The 16,791-nt window shown below is 33.0% G+C and overlaps 1 protein-coding gene across 2 annotated transcripts in view; it reads left to right on the plus strand.

Moving 5' to 3' along the window:
* Window positions 1-7,583: 7,583 nt before the first annotated feature.
* LOC145270497 (transmembrane and coiled-coil domain-containing protein 4-like) overlaps window positions 7,584-16,791 on the plus strand; it is a 252,081-nt gene continuing 242,873 nt past the window's right edge. Inside the window, exon 1 of one of the 2 annotated variants that reach the window (XM_080126157.1) lies at window positions 7,584-7,980. The gene's annotated coding sequence lies outside the window, so the exon portion shown is untranslated. Of the gene's footprint in view, window positions 7,981-11,269; window positions 11,354-16,791 lie in introns of those variants that run through there. The other variant, XM_080126159.1, reaches the window with a different exon arrangement.

The following is a 16,791-nucleotide window of genomic DNA, read 5'->3' on the forward strand; positions in this document are numbered from 1 at the left end:
GAGAGTCGCTAATCTGATAGGCCCTGAACTGGCATCTAAGCTTCAGCCTCTGTCCATCGAAGAAACGTTGCATCTCTCTGCCTGTTCTGCAAGTATTATAATGGTGATTGCTCTGACGAACTGCAGACACTTGTGCCCCCACGACGTGAGCACCCTCGACAAACCCGACAGGCTGCAAAATCCCACCCCCACACAGTAGAGATCCCTAGATGTAAAAGATCTTTCTACTCCAGTAGTTTCTTCCCCAGAACCGCTAGACTTTGGAATTCCATTTCAGGTCCCTGCTTCCCCAACTGTACTGACGTGCAGAAATTCAATTGCAACGTGAACCAACATCTTGCTGCCCAAATTCCTACATAGTACCCTAGTAGTTGTTGCCCCTGATAGTAACCCCCTACACCAAAGTGGCAATGTGCCTTGTATGGGGTGAAAATGTAATAAAAAAAAATATATATATATATACACATATATATATGTGTACATTATATATACATATATATATGTGTGTGCGTACATACATATATATATGTATGTATATATATATGTATATATATATATGTATATATATGTATGTATACAATTAGTGTTAATCAGTGCAATTGATTTTAATTCGTTATTAAAAAATTGAGAATTTAATGTTGCAGAAGTCTTTAATTTGTCGTGTTCGTTCCACCACGAAATTTGATCTTCGATTTTTATGCATTGTATCAATATAATAGTTGTTTTAAATCGGTTTTAATTCAACGTTAACTGCGTCTTTTCATGGAAAATTATTTTAAGAAAACATTTAATATTTTCCACTTTTTTTCTTTGGAAATCACTGACGTCAAAAGATCAAACCATTTACACACACACATATATATATATATATATATATATATATATATATATATATATATATATATATATATATATATATATATACTAGCAGTTCAGCCCTGCTTTTCTCAGGTCCTGTGTACTGTTCATAACCTTATGTGCATATATATATATATATATATATATATATATATATATATATATATATATATGAGAAAACAGTTAATAAAATATGTTAAAAAACACTTTGAAAAGAGTTAAAAACATATTTAATCTGAAAAGGAAACACTAGATAAATGGATAGTCCTTAATCTGCGGAGTTTCGAAGAAATACTCTCCTTCTCATCAGAGAGTAAGAATTAGCAAAATGGCGGATCGGATTTTGCATGCAGAAGTATTTGATGAAACAACAAATAAGTCAAAGATCTTACCTGAAAACAAAATAAGTTAAGCAGAGGGAATATGGTAAAGAAAAAGGTGATTACACATGAATGGATAGTCTGGTGGAAGATAAAAAATCTAGTGACGGTAAAATCCAAATGTAAAACTTCAAGAAAGTTAAAAGAATTTCCATTTGTACAAGTAAAATCCAAGGAAATCCCGTAATTGGAAGAAGATGGTCCATAATAATCCAAAGGCAGAAATCCATGGAATAATTCACAAAAATATGTACAAGAAAAAAATAATATTAATAAAAGAAAGATAAGATGTGCTTTTCACTCTACTTCCGAGACATAACTATAAATAAAAAAAATCTGGGAAGAGAAAGGAGAAAAAAAAATGATAAAGTTAAATATAAAATATAAAATAAAATAAAGGGAAACAAAAGTCAAACTGACCCAGACAGGAAATGTTAAAGGCGCGAAAATATATATAGGGCAAAATAATATAGGTCAACTGAAATGTACAGGTCATCACTTAAAAAAATGTCAGCAAGAATTTTTAAACGACATTAAAAGGAAAATAAAAATAAATAAATAAATATATAATAAATAAATAGAAAATAAATAAATAAATAAAAAATGAAATATAATAAAAAGTAAAATATAAAATATAATATATAATATAAAATAAAGTAAAATAAGAATAAAAAAAATAAAAAAATAAAAAAAATAAAAAATAAAAATAAAAATCATTTAAGGGGAGAAGATGGCCGGTATCTGCAATTTCAGGGGGAAAAAAGTAAGTAAATTCATATAGTAAAATTTAAGTAAATATACATACAAGATATGAAAGTGTGGGTAGATTGATATATTAGATAGATAGGAAAGTTTAAAGGATAAAACAGAAAATGCAGATAAAAAACCGGCCATGCAAAGAAGAGATAAAGAATTAAAATAAAGGATTATTAAATTATAAAGTATTAAGAAGTATGTCGAAAAACGATAAAGTTAAAGAAAAATATTTTATATCTATATAAAGGGTAAAAGTAATAACTATGTAATTTCAAAATTGTCATAATTAAATTTGGACTTATGTTTACAGAAAGAGATTAGTTCATTTTTAGAATTTATTATATTGTTACTTAGAGGGGAAGTAATCATAGTTATAGCTTCGGTTGTGCAGAGGCGATATGACTTAGAGCCTGGAGTATAAGACTTAACTTTTTTTTATAATAGTCCATTTGATTGAGAAGGGAGTATTTTTAGAGTTTAGTTTTTTAATTAAAGTGGTTAGAGAAGTTCCTTGGTTATTATTAGAATTATGGTTGTTAAAAGAAGAAATGCGGTTTGATATTCTTTTCTTAATGTTGAAGTAGCGCCGATATATGTATGTACTTTATTAAAAGCTCGAGGTCTGGTATCAATATTAATTTGCTGATTTGTATTAGTTAAATAGTTTGAATTTTGTTCATAGTGTTCAACAAATGGTGGGACAATGTCTGTACGAGGACTATTTTGGAGGGGATAATGAGTGTTGTTAGTGTTAGGATGGTTGTTAGGAGAAATATTATTATTCTCATTAATATTATTATTATTATTATTATTATCATCATCATTATTACTAGTTGTATGATTGCAGATGGAAGGGCTGCTCGAATGGTGTATTGGATTAGTAACTATATCAGATGGAGGATGGGAAGAAGAATAACTTGAAGACAAAATATTAGTGTCTGTTATGGGAGGATTGCGTGGGAGCTCAGTAATAGTGCAAGAATATATAACATCTTTATGGATACAATCATTATTGAGTGGGCAAAGATGTTTGTTATTACAATTACAGTTAGTTTTGGGTTTAATTGGGAAAGGGATTTTTTGGGCTGATTTAATTTTTTTGTTATTAGATGTTAAGATTCTTTGTGCTAAATTAGGCATTGTTGAATAAGAAATCCTGATTGAATTTTTATTGAAAATAGAACTATATCTGTGTGGGTATTTGAAAGAGTTTTGTACAATGTTGAAGAATTCCTTAGGTATATTAGTTTTGACATTTAGGCTAAATGGAGGATTAAACCAAATATTTTTCTTTCTCCTGATGCGACTGGGTGGGTTAGAGGTAATACGATTAGTATTTTGGTTTGGATTATAAATGTAGACTGGTTCATTGTTATTGATAGCGGCAGATCTTGTTATTTGAACTGGTCCCTTACTAGTCATATTGTGTGTGATTACAGATTTAAGGCGGCCTGCAGGAGGAGCATAATTGTTGTATTTAATCTTTTCTTTGTGTCCTGAGTTCCATAAAGCATTATTGAAGAAAGTAGCATTTTTATTAAAAGGTTTTCTATCAGCAGAAAGAGCAGAAATTCTTCTAGAGACAGATGGTACTATAGATTTTATAATTGAGTTAGGGTGGTTAGAAGATTTATGGACGTATAAAAGCGTAAGATTAGGTTTATGATAGGGGCTATGAGTTTCGGTGTTAAGATTAAGTGTAACATCTAGAAAATTTGAATTTCTTTTCTTTGATTCATTATTCTAATCAACTGTGGACATTTTCTTTATTCTATTTCGTTTTTATATAAACCACTCCTTATTTAAAAAGCTCAATGTAATTACAGAGCATTATAATGAATGAATGACAAAAGTCTACATTCCAAATCTCATGATCTTGACCATCTTACAATTTATTTCTTTAATTCAGTTGACATTCACAATTCTTGACAGTATCTGTTTCGTAGCACAAAGTCGATCACTTAATTATTATTAGGGTTGTGACAACAGCATATTCTTTTCATTCTTTTGACTCTCGGGTATATATACGACACAGTTAGACACACTTAATAAACCAAGAACCACATTCGTCTATATAAAAAAATGTAAGATATTAATGGATATATACTCAAGAGTCCAAGCAATGAAAAGAATAAGTATGTTTTAACTTAAATAGGGATGGTATAATAAAATTGTGGGGTCTGCGTTCGCGCCTGGTCCACAAAGTATGGAAATAAAAAAATTAAAAATTAAAAAAAAAACGTTTACAAGTGTTTTTGATATAGATGTACATAATAATATTTTGATAAGTATGTTTTAACTTAAATAGGGATGGTATAATAAAATTGTGGGGTCTGCGTTTGCGCCTGGTCCACAAAGTATGGAAATAAAAAATTTAAAAATTAAAAAAAAACGTTTACAAGTGTTTTTGATATAGATGTACATAATAATATTTTGATAAGTATGTTTTAACTTAAATAGGGATGGTATAATAAAATTGTGGGGTCTGCGTTCGTGCCTGGTCCACAAAGTATGGAAATAAAAAATTTAAAAATTAAAAAAAAAACGTTTACAAGTGTTTTTGATATAGATGTACATAATAATATTTTGATAAGTATGTTTTAACTTAAATAGGGATGGTATAATAAAATTGTGGGGTCTGCGTTTGCGCCTGGTCCACAAAGTATGGAAATAAAAAATGTAAAAATTAAAAAAAAAAAAAACGTTTACAAGAGTATATATACCCGAGAGTCAATGATATAAGATCTATCAAGACACAGGAATGGGTATGTTTGATCTGGAATAATGATGATTCATTAAAATTGTGGGGGTCTGCATACGCGCCTGGTCCACAAAGTATGGAAATAAAAAAATTTAAAAATTAAAAAAAAACGTTTACAAGTGTTTTTGATGTAGATGTACATAATGATACTTTGATAATATGTTTTAACTTAAATAGGGATGGTATAATAAAATTGTGGGGTCTGCGTTTGCGGCTGGCCTCCATAGAATGGAAATAGGCACAAACTTTAATAAAGACTTTTCATATCTATCTGCGTAAGTATACTTTGATAATTATGTTTCAGTTTGAAGAAATATGGTATAATAAAATTATGGGGTGTTCGTTCGTGCTTAACCTCCATAGAATGGAAATATATCACAAAGTTTAACAAGTTTTTTTTTTTTAATATAGACCCACAGAATATTGTGATAAGTGTTTCAGTGTGAATAGGTATGGTATAATAAATTATGGGGTTTATCTATTTTATTTTTACTTTCATCATATTTTGCTTTGGTTTTGATACCCCCAAATTCAACCTAAATTTACAACCCTTCCTTTTGATAACCTATCATACTTTCATAAATCAGTGTCCATTTTCTGTAGGCTTTTTTTGAACCCAGTTAATGACGGGTACTTTTGCTAGTATATATATATATATATATATATATATATATATATATATATATATATATATATATATATAAAATTTATTCATACAAACATTAATGGCTACATATGTGCATACATGTTTCTGTAATCACCTGCGTTGGGGGACTACGTCTTCAGGCCAAGAATTACCGTCGAAAACTATATACCTGCTCTGTTCACTCATTGAGTACTCTTTGGTAGACACATTTTGTTTCATTGGATGTACTTCTAGGAAACTAAACTCTACTGGCTACATATATATATATATATATATATATATATATATATATATATATATATATATATATATATATATATATATATCTGTGTCTGTGTATATATATATATATATATATAGAGAGAGAGAGAGAGAGAGAGACAGACAGACAGACAGACAGACAGACAGAGAACGCGAGAGAGATGAGATAAGAGAGATGAGGCAGTAAATATTTCTGCGTCAATGAGGCAGAGAGAGAGAGAGAGAGAGAGAGAGAGAGAGAGAGAGAGAGAGAGAGAGAGAGAGAGAGAGAGAGAGGGTGCGAGAGAGGTCAATATGTGGATGTGCTGGAGTGACAAGGGGGGGTAGTTAATATGTGTTTGTGTGCGTGAAAGGGAGAGAAAGAGAGGAAGAGAGATAAATAAAGAGAAGTCAAGTCGTCCAAGGATGGAATACTGCTGCCATATCTGGGTAGGAGCTGCTAAAAACAGCCTATCCTGCCTTGACAGAGTACTAAATAGACTTCGTGGCTTAGTGGGGGATGCCCTTTTCTCTACCCTGCAACCTCTCTCCCACAGAAGAGACGTTGCGAGCCTATCCTTGTTTTATCATTATTTTCATGGCAGGTGCTCGTCTGAACTCCAATCTCTGGTCCCCCTTCGCCAATCTTTCACGAAAAACACCCGTCTAGCTGAATCCACTGTGAAAAATTTCCCCCACTCTATATCTGTGCCTAAATCAAAACGCGGATTCCATGAACAAAGCTTCTTTCTTAGAACTGCACGCCTGTGGAACTCTGTTCCGTCTGCCTGCTTCCCTCCGGACTACAACTTGGATGTGTTCAAGTCCAATGTTAACAAATTCCTAATGAACCGCCCCCTTAATTAAACACTTCATCAAATCTCCACACTAACGTAATGTACTTGCAATAACCCTTATCCCTGAGTGGCTTCCGGGCCTTGATAAGTGGTGATCACTGTGTAAAAAAAAAAAAAAAGTCATGCGAGGGAGAGACAAAGCGTAGAAGAGTTAGCTCAGAGATAGATAGATAGATAGATAGATAGATAGATAGATGGATATATATAGAGAGATATATAGAGAGATAGTTAGAGAGAGAGAGAGAGAGAGAGAGAGAGGGGGGATAATGGGGTGGAGGTTATGTCTTCTCCGATACTGATCGTACACAAATCGCAGGCAGTGCGACAAAAACAATAAATAAAAATAAAGCAACGATTAGTTAGACTCCAATTCACACAATAGTTCAAGTATGGAAGCCCGTAACAACAACAATCATAACAATAATAACAAGTGCGACTGCAACTGCCGCCACGGTGGTTGTTAACTTGCTCTTTTCTTTCTTCTATCGACAAATCGTCACTTTCACGTCTCCACCGAGAATCTGACATCATAATCACGCCGAACAAGGATGAGGGTGACCGTGGGGCGGGGGGGGGGGGCTATGTAGTTGATTTTTTAAGTGGAGGGGGGGGGGAACAGTGAATGAGCCCAGCTGATGATTTCAAGCAACACACACACATTTCTATTCCCTCCTCCCCTTCCCTTCTCTCTCTCCTTCTCTCTCTCACATACACACTCTCTGAGCTCTCTCTCTCTCTCTCTCTCTCACACACACACACAAACACACAAACACTCTCCCTTTTTCTCTCTCTCTCTCACACACACACACACACACACACACACACACACACTCTCTCTCTCTCTCTCTCTCTCTCTCTCTCTTTCTCTCTCTCTACCCATCGCGTACTGGTTTGCGAGATGGGATGACGCCGAGGAAGAGGAGAGAGACCGTTTTTTCATTATTTGGCAACAGTTTTCTTTTTTTTTCTTTATTTTTTCTCCTATCTTCATCCCCATCCCAGCCAAAACAACCACTTTAAAAAAAAAAAAAAAAAAAAAGAAAACTCTTCTCTCCCTCTAAAATTTTTTATTATTATTATTTTTTTTTATTTATTTAGTTTTTAAATAAATTGCCGAGGCATTAAACTTCTCCGAGCCACGTCCCCTCTAATTCAACATCAACAAGAAGGAAGAAAGAGGGTTTTCTTATCACCCCACCCTGACATCAAAAACTCTTCACAAACCACGTCCTTTCCGTTTTATGGGGGGGGGGGGAAGGGGAGACGCCTTTTGGTTCAGACTGTTTTTCTCTATAATTCCAGACTCCTCATCCCCAGAAAGTACCCCCTCACACCTCGCCATCATACGAAAAGAAAGTTTTTTTTTCTTTCTCTCGTTTTGAAATAACGAAACTAACGACATTCGAGCGAAACAAGAAAACACGAAAGGATTTTTACATTGGGTCGAAAACAAATGACTTTTTACGATTCATCCGATTTAAAGTAAGTAACAAACGGTTTCTTTTGTTTGTTTGTTTGTTTGTTATTAATTAGTTAAAAAAAAAAAATCCTGAATTTATTAAAAAGCAAAAAAAAAAAAAAAAACTTTCATAATCACAATAAAAAAAAAAGTCGAAAGTTAAATATATATTTTAAAAATCTCCATATTACCATATGGATGACTCTTACAGTAATAACTTACGGGTTTGTATTACTGTACACATAGATTCGAAAAAAGTTGTCACAAAACAAATATATAACAAAAAAATGTCATCAAAGGCAAGATAAGTTACTTTTCTACCTAACTGGGTATGTTTTTAGTGTTTTTATTCAATGTAACATGTTTATTCAGCTCGAAAAACATACAGTGTTTACCGATGTATTGGAAAATTTAAAATGGCGACCGACTCTCTCTTTGACATGGTAAGTTTGGGAAAATGAGTTGAAAATAAAAAAATAGACAAAGTACGGTTAAAAAATCTGTCAATATATGTTACCGTGACATTGGCTGACATCTATTCGGTGGGTTTCTAACAGTATTTTGCATATTTTTTTTATTTTTAACTCATTTTCCCAAACCTACCATGTCAAAGAGAGAGAGAGTCGGCCGCCATTTTAAATTTTCCAATACACCGGTAAACATTGTATGTTTTTCGAGCTGAATAAACATGTTACATTGAATAAAAACACTAAAAACATACCCAGTTAGGTAGAAAAGTAACTTATCTTGCCTTTGATAACATTTCTATTTGTTATATATATATTTTTTGACAACTTTTTCGAATCTGTGTGTACAGTAATACAAACTCTAACTTACTTTTTTTTTCTTTTTGTGTCTCGGCTGAAGAGAGCTTACTTGACATGGGTACCTAAAACGGTCTCCTATTTTTAGGTTTGAAACCGACGGTACCGACAAGCCGACGACTTATCTCACCTAACTTTCTGTAAATAAAAATATAAATAATACGCTCTTATTTTCGGAATTTTGTGGTAAATTTTTACGACCTGGCCAAGAAGCGTAGTATATACACCCCCAACCACCCACCCCATGTTAAGAACGGCTTTCGGAATAAACACCCCCAACCTCCTCATGTTAAGAACGGCTTTCGAGGTTGAGAGAGTGTTCATTCCGAAAGCTGTTCTTAACATGGGGAGGTTGGGGTGTTTATAATACGTTGGCGCATGGCGCACGTCGTAAAAATTTACCTGATTTTTTTTTTTTTTGTGGAATCCTTTTTTTTTTCCAAAAAATATAAGTATGTATACAGTTTACCCCGGATAAAAGAGACCCGAATATATATTAAAAAAAACGATATAAGAGAGCTTCTTCACTGGTCCCAAATGTACAGTACACCCGGATAAAAGAGGCTGGGGATCTCTTATATCCGGGTTACGCGCGTGCACACGCACACACATATATATGGTGCTTATGCACTTTTGTTACCGCGTTTTTTCTTTGTAAATAGTATTTTCAAGTTTTACGATATCTTTTTTTATTAAATTGTTAACTGAAAGTAGACGAATGTTAGAACACACCCTCCCATGTTAAGAATTGCTGGGTTTGTATTACTGTACACATAGATTCGAAAAAGTTGTCAAAAAACAAATATATAACAAATAAATGTTATCAAAGGCAAGATAAGTTACTTTTCTACCAAACCGGATACGTTTTTAGGGGTTTTATTTAATGTGACATGTTTATTCAGCTGGAGGTGTGTCAGAAACTTCGTGAAAAATATTGAATAATTCGACCCCCTGTCTTTCCAAGCTTATAACTACTCGAAAAATGTAATTCAAACCCTAATGTGTTTTTCAATTAAAGGAGCAGGGACCAAGGTTTCATTAAAAAAAAACAAAAAAAAAAACAAAACAACGTGTTTAAAAAAAAAAAAAAGGTTTTAAACTTCGGACCTTACAGGTAAATTTCCCCCCAAAACTGTTCTTTTTTTGTTGTTTTAAATTGGAATATATTATTTATTGATCTTTTATCTTCAATTTGTGATATATAAAACTTTGGTGAGTTAATTAATTATTTACTTTTTAATAGACATTTCAAAGTGGGGGTGGGAGCGTGAATTAATTCGACCCCCTGTCTTTCCAAGCTTATAACTACTCGAAAAATGTAATTCAAGCCCTATTTTTTTTTCAATTAAAGGGGCAAGGACCAAGGTTTCATAAAAAAAAAAAATACAAACAACGTGGTTTAAAAAAAAATGCTTTAAACTTCGGACTTTAAAGGTAAATTTCCCCCAAAAATGTTTTTTTTGTTTTAAATTAGAATATATTATTTATTGATTCAATTTGTGATATATAAAACTTTGGTGAGTAAATTAATTATTTACTTTCTAATAGACATTTCAAAATGGGGGGGGGGCGTGAATTAAAAAAAAAACGTTTGTCTAAAATATTAAATTCAGTTTATTGGAAAAAGCATAAAATTTCACATTGACCCTGAAAATATCGTAAAAATAGAATCAATAGAAAAATTTTGATAGATTTTTAAAGTTTAAAAATTGAAAAATATTGAGTTTATAAAATTCATTACTGTTTTTTAAAAAATAAAAAAAATATTTCTATTACTTTTACCACAACTTTAATAGTTTATTTTGGAAGTATAATCCATAAAGAAAATAAACAACCCACTTTTAAAAGAAATTACGAGTTTTTTATATTTTATTTGCAGTTTCGTGTTAGGGGTGTCAAAAATTTTTTTTTCTTCAATTAAAGGAGCAAGGACCAAGGTTTCATTAAAAAAAACACACAAAAACAAACAACGTTGTTTTTTTTTAAAAAAAGGTTTTAAACTTCGGACTTTAAAGGTAAATTTCTAAAAAACACTACTTTTTTTGTTTTAAATTTGAATATATAATTTATTGACCTTTTATCTTCAATTTGTGATATATAAAACTTTGATACATAAATTATTTACTTTTTAATAAACATTTGAAAATGGGGGGGGGCGTGAATTAAAAAAAAAACGTTTGTCTAAAATATTATATTCGGTTTATTGAAAAAAGCAAAAAAATTTTGATAGATTTTTAAAGTTTAAAAATTGAAAAATACTGAACTCGTAAAATTCAATTAAATTCATTACTATTTTTTTTTTAAATAAAAAAAATAATATTTCTATTACTTTTTATACAAGTCAAATAGTTTATTTTTTAAACAACTTTAATAGTTTATTTTGGAAGTATAATCCATAAAGAAAATAAACAACCCATTTTTAAATGAGAAATTACGACTTTTTTTTAATATTTTATTCGCGACGCAGGGGTGTCAAAAATTCCTACAAAATTCTGATACACCTATAGTATTTTACATACAGTGTTTACCGATTGGAAATTTTAAAATGGCGCCCGACTCTCTGCTGAATATGGTAAGTTTGGGAAAATGAGTTAAAAATAAAAAAAACTATACAAAATACTATTAGAAACTCGCTGGTTCCAAATTTGAGCCTGTGTTGATGTACAGTATAACCCGGATATAAGAAAGCAACATGACCAGAAATCTCTTATATTCGGGTCACACAACACACACACACACATATGGCGCTTATGCACTTTTGTTACCGCGTTATTTTTTTTTAAATAGTATTTTCAAGTTTTACGATATCTTTTTATTAAATTGTTAACTGAAAGTAGAGGTTAGTTAGAAAACGCCCTCCCATGTTAAGAATGGCTTTCTAAATAATAATAACGTTATTTCAGCGCGGTAACAGAAGTGGGGTTTATGTTACTATATGCATAAAAAGTGGTCAAAAACAAATATATAACAAATAAATGTTATCAAAGGCAAAATAAGTTACTCTTCTACCTATCTGGAAAACGTTTTTAGTGGTTTTACTCACTTTAAAACGTGTAAGCGATTCGAAAATCATACAATGTTTATGTTTATCGATATATTTTAAAAAGAAAAATGGCGGCATGCTCGCTATTGAACTTGGTAAGTTTGGGAAAATGAGTTAAAACAAACAAATTATACAAAATACTGTTAGAACTACACCAGATATATGTCCGCCTATGTCACGGTAACATATATTGAGCTTTCTTTTGAACTTTTCTACATAACTAGATATTTATATATATATATATATATATATATATATATATATATATATATATATATATATATATATATATATGCTGGGGAGCCATGATGTAATACACTGTTTTGTTTTTAAATCCCCGAAACAGTGTTTCATGGTAAACAACTGATGATCCCTTGAAAAATAAAAAAATTGGTATTATAGTAAATTCGAGAGAGTTGATGCAGTGATTGCAGGTGATTAAATGACTTACTGACTATTTTTTTTTTTTTTTTTAACGAATGATAAAAAATAATTTTTTGTATAGTTTCAAATGTTAAAAACTTCAAAGACTATATATATAAATAAATAAAAAAATGTATATATGTAAAAATATTTTAAACCTTTATATATCTAATTTTAAATAAGAATGTAAATATACTAAATACTAATCATAGTGGGGGTGATAAGTAGTTAAATGGATTAATCCTAATCTTATAAATACAAGACTGATAAATTAAAAAATTAAAAAATGTATCCATTTTAAATGGATAGTACCAGTCAAGGATCCGTCACTTGACACTCAGCCCAACAGGTGAGGGGCTGGAGACCGGCCCAGCACCTGTTGGACTGAGGTACACCGCCTGGGTAATACCTAGGAGGTCCACCCTCCCAGGCCTTGCCACCGGGCTTTCCGGTGGGGTAAGTTTATTGCTTGTTGCCTGAGGCGCCCCGACCGGGGAATGCCGACGGGGTTACTCAGGCAATTTTTAAAATTGCAGGAGTGCCCCTCCTTTAGGGGAGCCTGCTGGGTTACCACTTTCCGGCCTTGTGCCACATTTTGCTGAGTGGACAGCAAATAAATATAATCCATTTTAAATGTGGAAATTGATGAATCGCACAGGTAAGAAATTCATTTTTATGGTATGAAAAGGTTAGTAATTGCAATTAAGAATAGGAAATTGGATCAAATGTTTGTAACATGTCTTCTTTCTAAGATTAAGGGTGGTGGTGTTTGATCAACACTGCTGGGGAGCCATGATGTAATATACTGTTTTGTTTTTAAATCCCCAAAACAGTGTTTCATGGTAAACAACTGATGATCCCTTGAAAAATAAATTACTGGTATTATAGTAAATTCGAGAGCGAGTTGATGCAGTGATTGCAGGTGATTAAATGACTTACTGACTAGGTGGTTTTCTAACGAATGATAAAAAATATTTTTTTGGTATAGATTTAAAGGTTAAAAACTTCAAAGACTATAAATATATATATATATATATATATATATATATATATATATATATATATATATATAGACTTATATGTAATATACTGAGTTTGTGTAATTCAGTAAATTTTCATACACCAATAGGTTTTAAGCCAAAAATGGTTGACTTAAGGATTAAACTACAGAATTATCACATTTAATAATTGAGCATTAATATACTGTGTGTGCAAAATCAAGACTTAAAGACAAGGTGTTGATGGCAACAAAAAGTGTATTTCATTTTACGTTACAACTGTTTCAATGTCCAGTTCGACAATTTCAAGCATTATATCGTTTGAAAATTTTCAAAAACCAGCATTTCTTCAGACTTTATGAATGAACACACTTTTGACAATGTAGCATTTTTCTTTCTCTTCAAAAAATGCTCCATTGCCAAAACTGGGAGCATGCCTTTTCCACAAACGCCAGTAGGAGCTCGGCGAATACTCAGTGGAGGGTGGGGATCAGACTGGCTTTATTTTAAAACTTTTATTGAAAAAAATAAATCCAGGTAACTTGATTATGTAGTAGAGCTCACATCTATTCAATGTAGCCGCCTTCAGCCTCAATCACTGCCTCGATACAGATCCGAAGCGGGGAGCATGCCTTTTCCACAAGTGCCGGCAAGTGTTTGGTGAATACTCGGCAGATGATGGTGATCAGGTTGGCTTTGGTATTGTGAGAGGTCATGTTGGTGATCTTGACATATGATTAAATGAAGTAGTCAGTAGGTTCAGGTCAGGGGTAGGAGAAGGAGGAGGGAGACAGAAAGAGAAGGATACAAAGTCATAACACTTCTTCTGAAGTCAAGCCTGGGTCTCTTTGGACTTGTGGGCCAGCGCAAAGTCCTGCTGGCGAACCCAACATCTGCCAGTGGGCACCTGATTGCACCAGGAGATTACGATACTCTTCAGCACATCCAGGTACAATTTGGTATTGACTTTCAAGCTGACTTTGATGTGAGGTGGCATGATGTGGCCCCCACTTGAAACCACACCCAAAATCAGAACCGTGGTCGGAAACTTTGTTTTCATCATGCTGGGTACGTCCCTGTTATTCGTGGCAATCCAGCGATGCGTTTTGAGGGTGCTGGCAATGGTCCTGTTGTCATAACTTGGATCGGTAGAGAGCATGAGTTGTACAGTGGGTCATCTCCAATCTCACTCGTTGAAAATTGTGTCACTTTCAGACATGATAGAAGGCTCGTATCGCTGTTGAGATTTGTACACAAACGGTCAACTAGTAGATTGTCTGCAACAAAAAAAAAATAAAACAAGCTTTCATCATCAAACGGAAATGGAGTCATGCCATCTTTTCTAGGACGAATATTGTATTGTTCCACTCTATAGTTACTCGCCTCGGATTCACAACATCCCTAAAATTCTGATTAAATTCTGATTGCCAGAGAGAAATAAAAAAAAAATCAATAATATAAATCTCACATGTCTGCCTAAAATTTTCGCCTGAAGTGACGAATTTTCACGAGATTGGTATCATTTTGAAGCTGGACCCTTTGGATGAAAAATTGGCTAAAAACATTAATTCTTTCACCCTCAACCGGGCACTTTTCTATGGGATGGGGGGAGGGGTTGCTTTTTTTCTTCGATATTTTCGAAAGTCATCCCCTCTTTTCAATTGACTAGCCTTAATTTAAACCTTCGCCACTTTCAGTTTGGCGATGGACGCAATGGCAAAGACGTCACATTTTTTTTTTTTTTTTTTCCATGGTCTTTTCCTCCTTCGCGGTACGGGTCCGAGCCTACTACCACTTTTTTTTTTTTTTTTGCTCAACACAAATCTCCAAACTCCCGGGCAACGCCGGGCACTCAGGCTAAAAGAAAAAACTCTTTTCTTAAAAACGGCAAACAGCAACACACCCGCAAAACCTCTTAAGCCAGGCATGGCATTATCGATGAAAAGATCAACAAGCTCTTGTTTTGGGACGAATCCAAGGCTAGATCCGTTGAGGAACTTTAAATAGAAAAAAAAAAAAAAGGTGAAGTTTGTGGGAGGGTGGGGCGGTATAATCACGGCCACCGAGATATAGAAGAATATGCTGTTGTCCTAGCTCTAATGATAATATACACGAAATCTGGACGAATTAAAATATCATATTTAAGCGCATTTTATGCTAGTCAGACATTAAAAAGAAAAAAACACCAGAATTCGAACTTTGTTTTCTTGTTTTTTTTTTTTTTTTTCACAAACGCATGCCGTTCAACATAGCTGGGTTGAAGCAGCTTCCTCCAAAGGTGGAAGTGTCTAGGGAGTATTAAATTTACAAGCGGTCCCCGGTCGCATGTACATCCCAGTTAGGTTGGATGACAACGTTAGGCTTTTGCAGTGAGATGTCGAGATGTTACCTGGTATTCCCCAAACGGTCACCCATCTCGGACTGACCAGGCTTGAGACAGCTTAACTTTGGTGAACTAACGAGAACCGATGTGTCAACGTAATTATGTTGTATATTTTTATACATATACTTTTACGAAACATCACCCCACCCACCCCGACTTCATTTTTTTTTTCTTCTTCTATAACAATTCTTCAATGGATTTAGCTTTGGATTTGTCTCAAAACAAGAGATTGTTGATCTTTTCACCAATAATGCCGTGCTTGGCTTAGAGAGATTTTTTGTTTTTTCTCCGTTTATTGTTTTGGGAACAGTTCTTTATATATTACTAGCGGGTGTACCCAGCGTTGTGTGTAAGGGGGGGGGTAAAGTAAAGAATAAGCGAAGTAAAAAAAAACGATGCTAAATTTCTTTGGTAAAAAAAAAAAAAAATCGGCAAAACGAAAAAAAAAAAAAAAAAAAAATACAGCGGACAAAGGTAAAATTTTTTTCAGAAAGAAATCGGAAAAAGAAAAGGCAAAAATCATGGAAAAACGTGTTCAGAAAACCAAAAAAACAAAGCGAAAAAAAAATGGCTTTAGTAACTCTTTGATTCGGTTAATTTCAGTTTTTTAAGCAACTAAACAAAATTTTCTGATTTTAATCATGTCAAAAACGCTCTTTATATATATATATATATATATATATATATATAATATAAAGCTGTGTGTGTGTGTGTGTGTGTGTGTGTGTGTGTGGTCACGAATAGGCTCCTATATGGTTGACTATTTAAAAAAACTGATTACATATAATGATAGAAGATGTATCGAGACACAGGAATGGGTATGTTTATCTGGCAGAACGGTAGTTCATTAAAATTGTGGGGTCTGCATTCACACCTGGTCCACAAAGTATGGGGTCTGCTTTCGCGCCTGGCCTCCATAGAATGGAAATAGGCACAAACTTTAATAAAGACTTTTCATATCTATCTGCGTAAGTATACTTTGATAATTATGTTTCAGTTTGAAGAAATATGGTATAATAAAATTATGGGGTGTTCGTTCGCACCTGACCTCCATAGAATGGAAATATGTCACAAAGTTTAACAAGGTTTTTTAATATAGATCCACAGAATATTGTGATAAGTGTTTCAGTGTGAACAGGTATGGTATAATAAATTATGGGGTT

Source organism: Euprymna scolopes, chromosome 46 (genome assembly GCF_053919585.1).
Source record: "Euprymna scolopes isolate OS-2025 chromosome 46, ASM5391958v1, whole genome shotgun sequence".
Lineage (NCBI taxonomy): Eukaryota > Metazoa > Mollusca > Cephalopoda > Sepiida > Sepiolidae > Euprymna > Euprymna scolopes.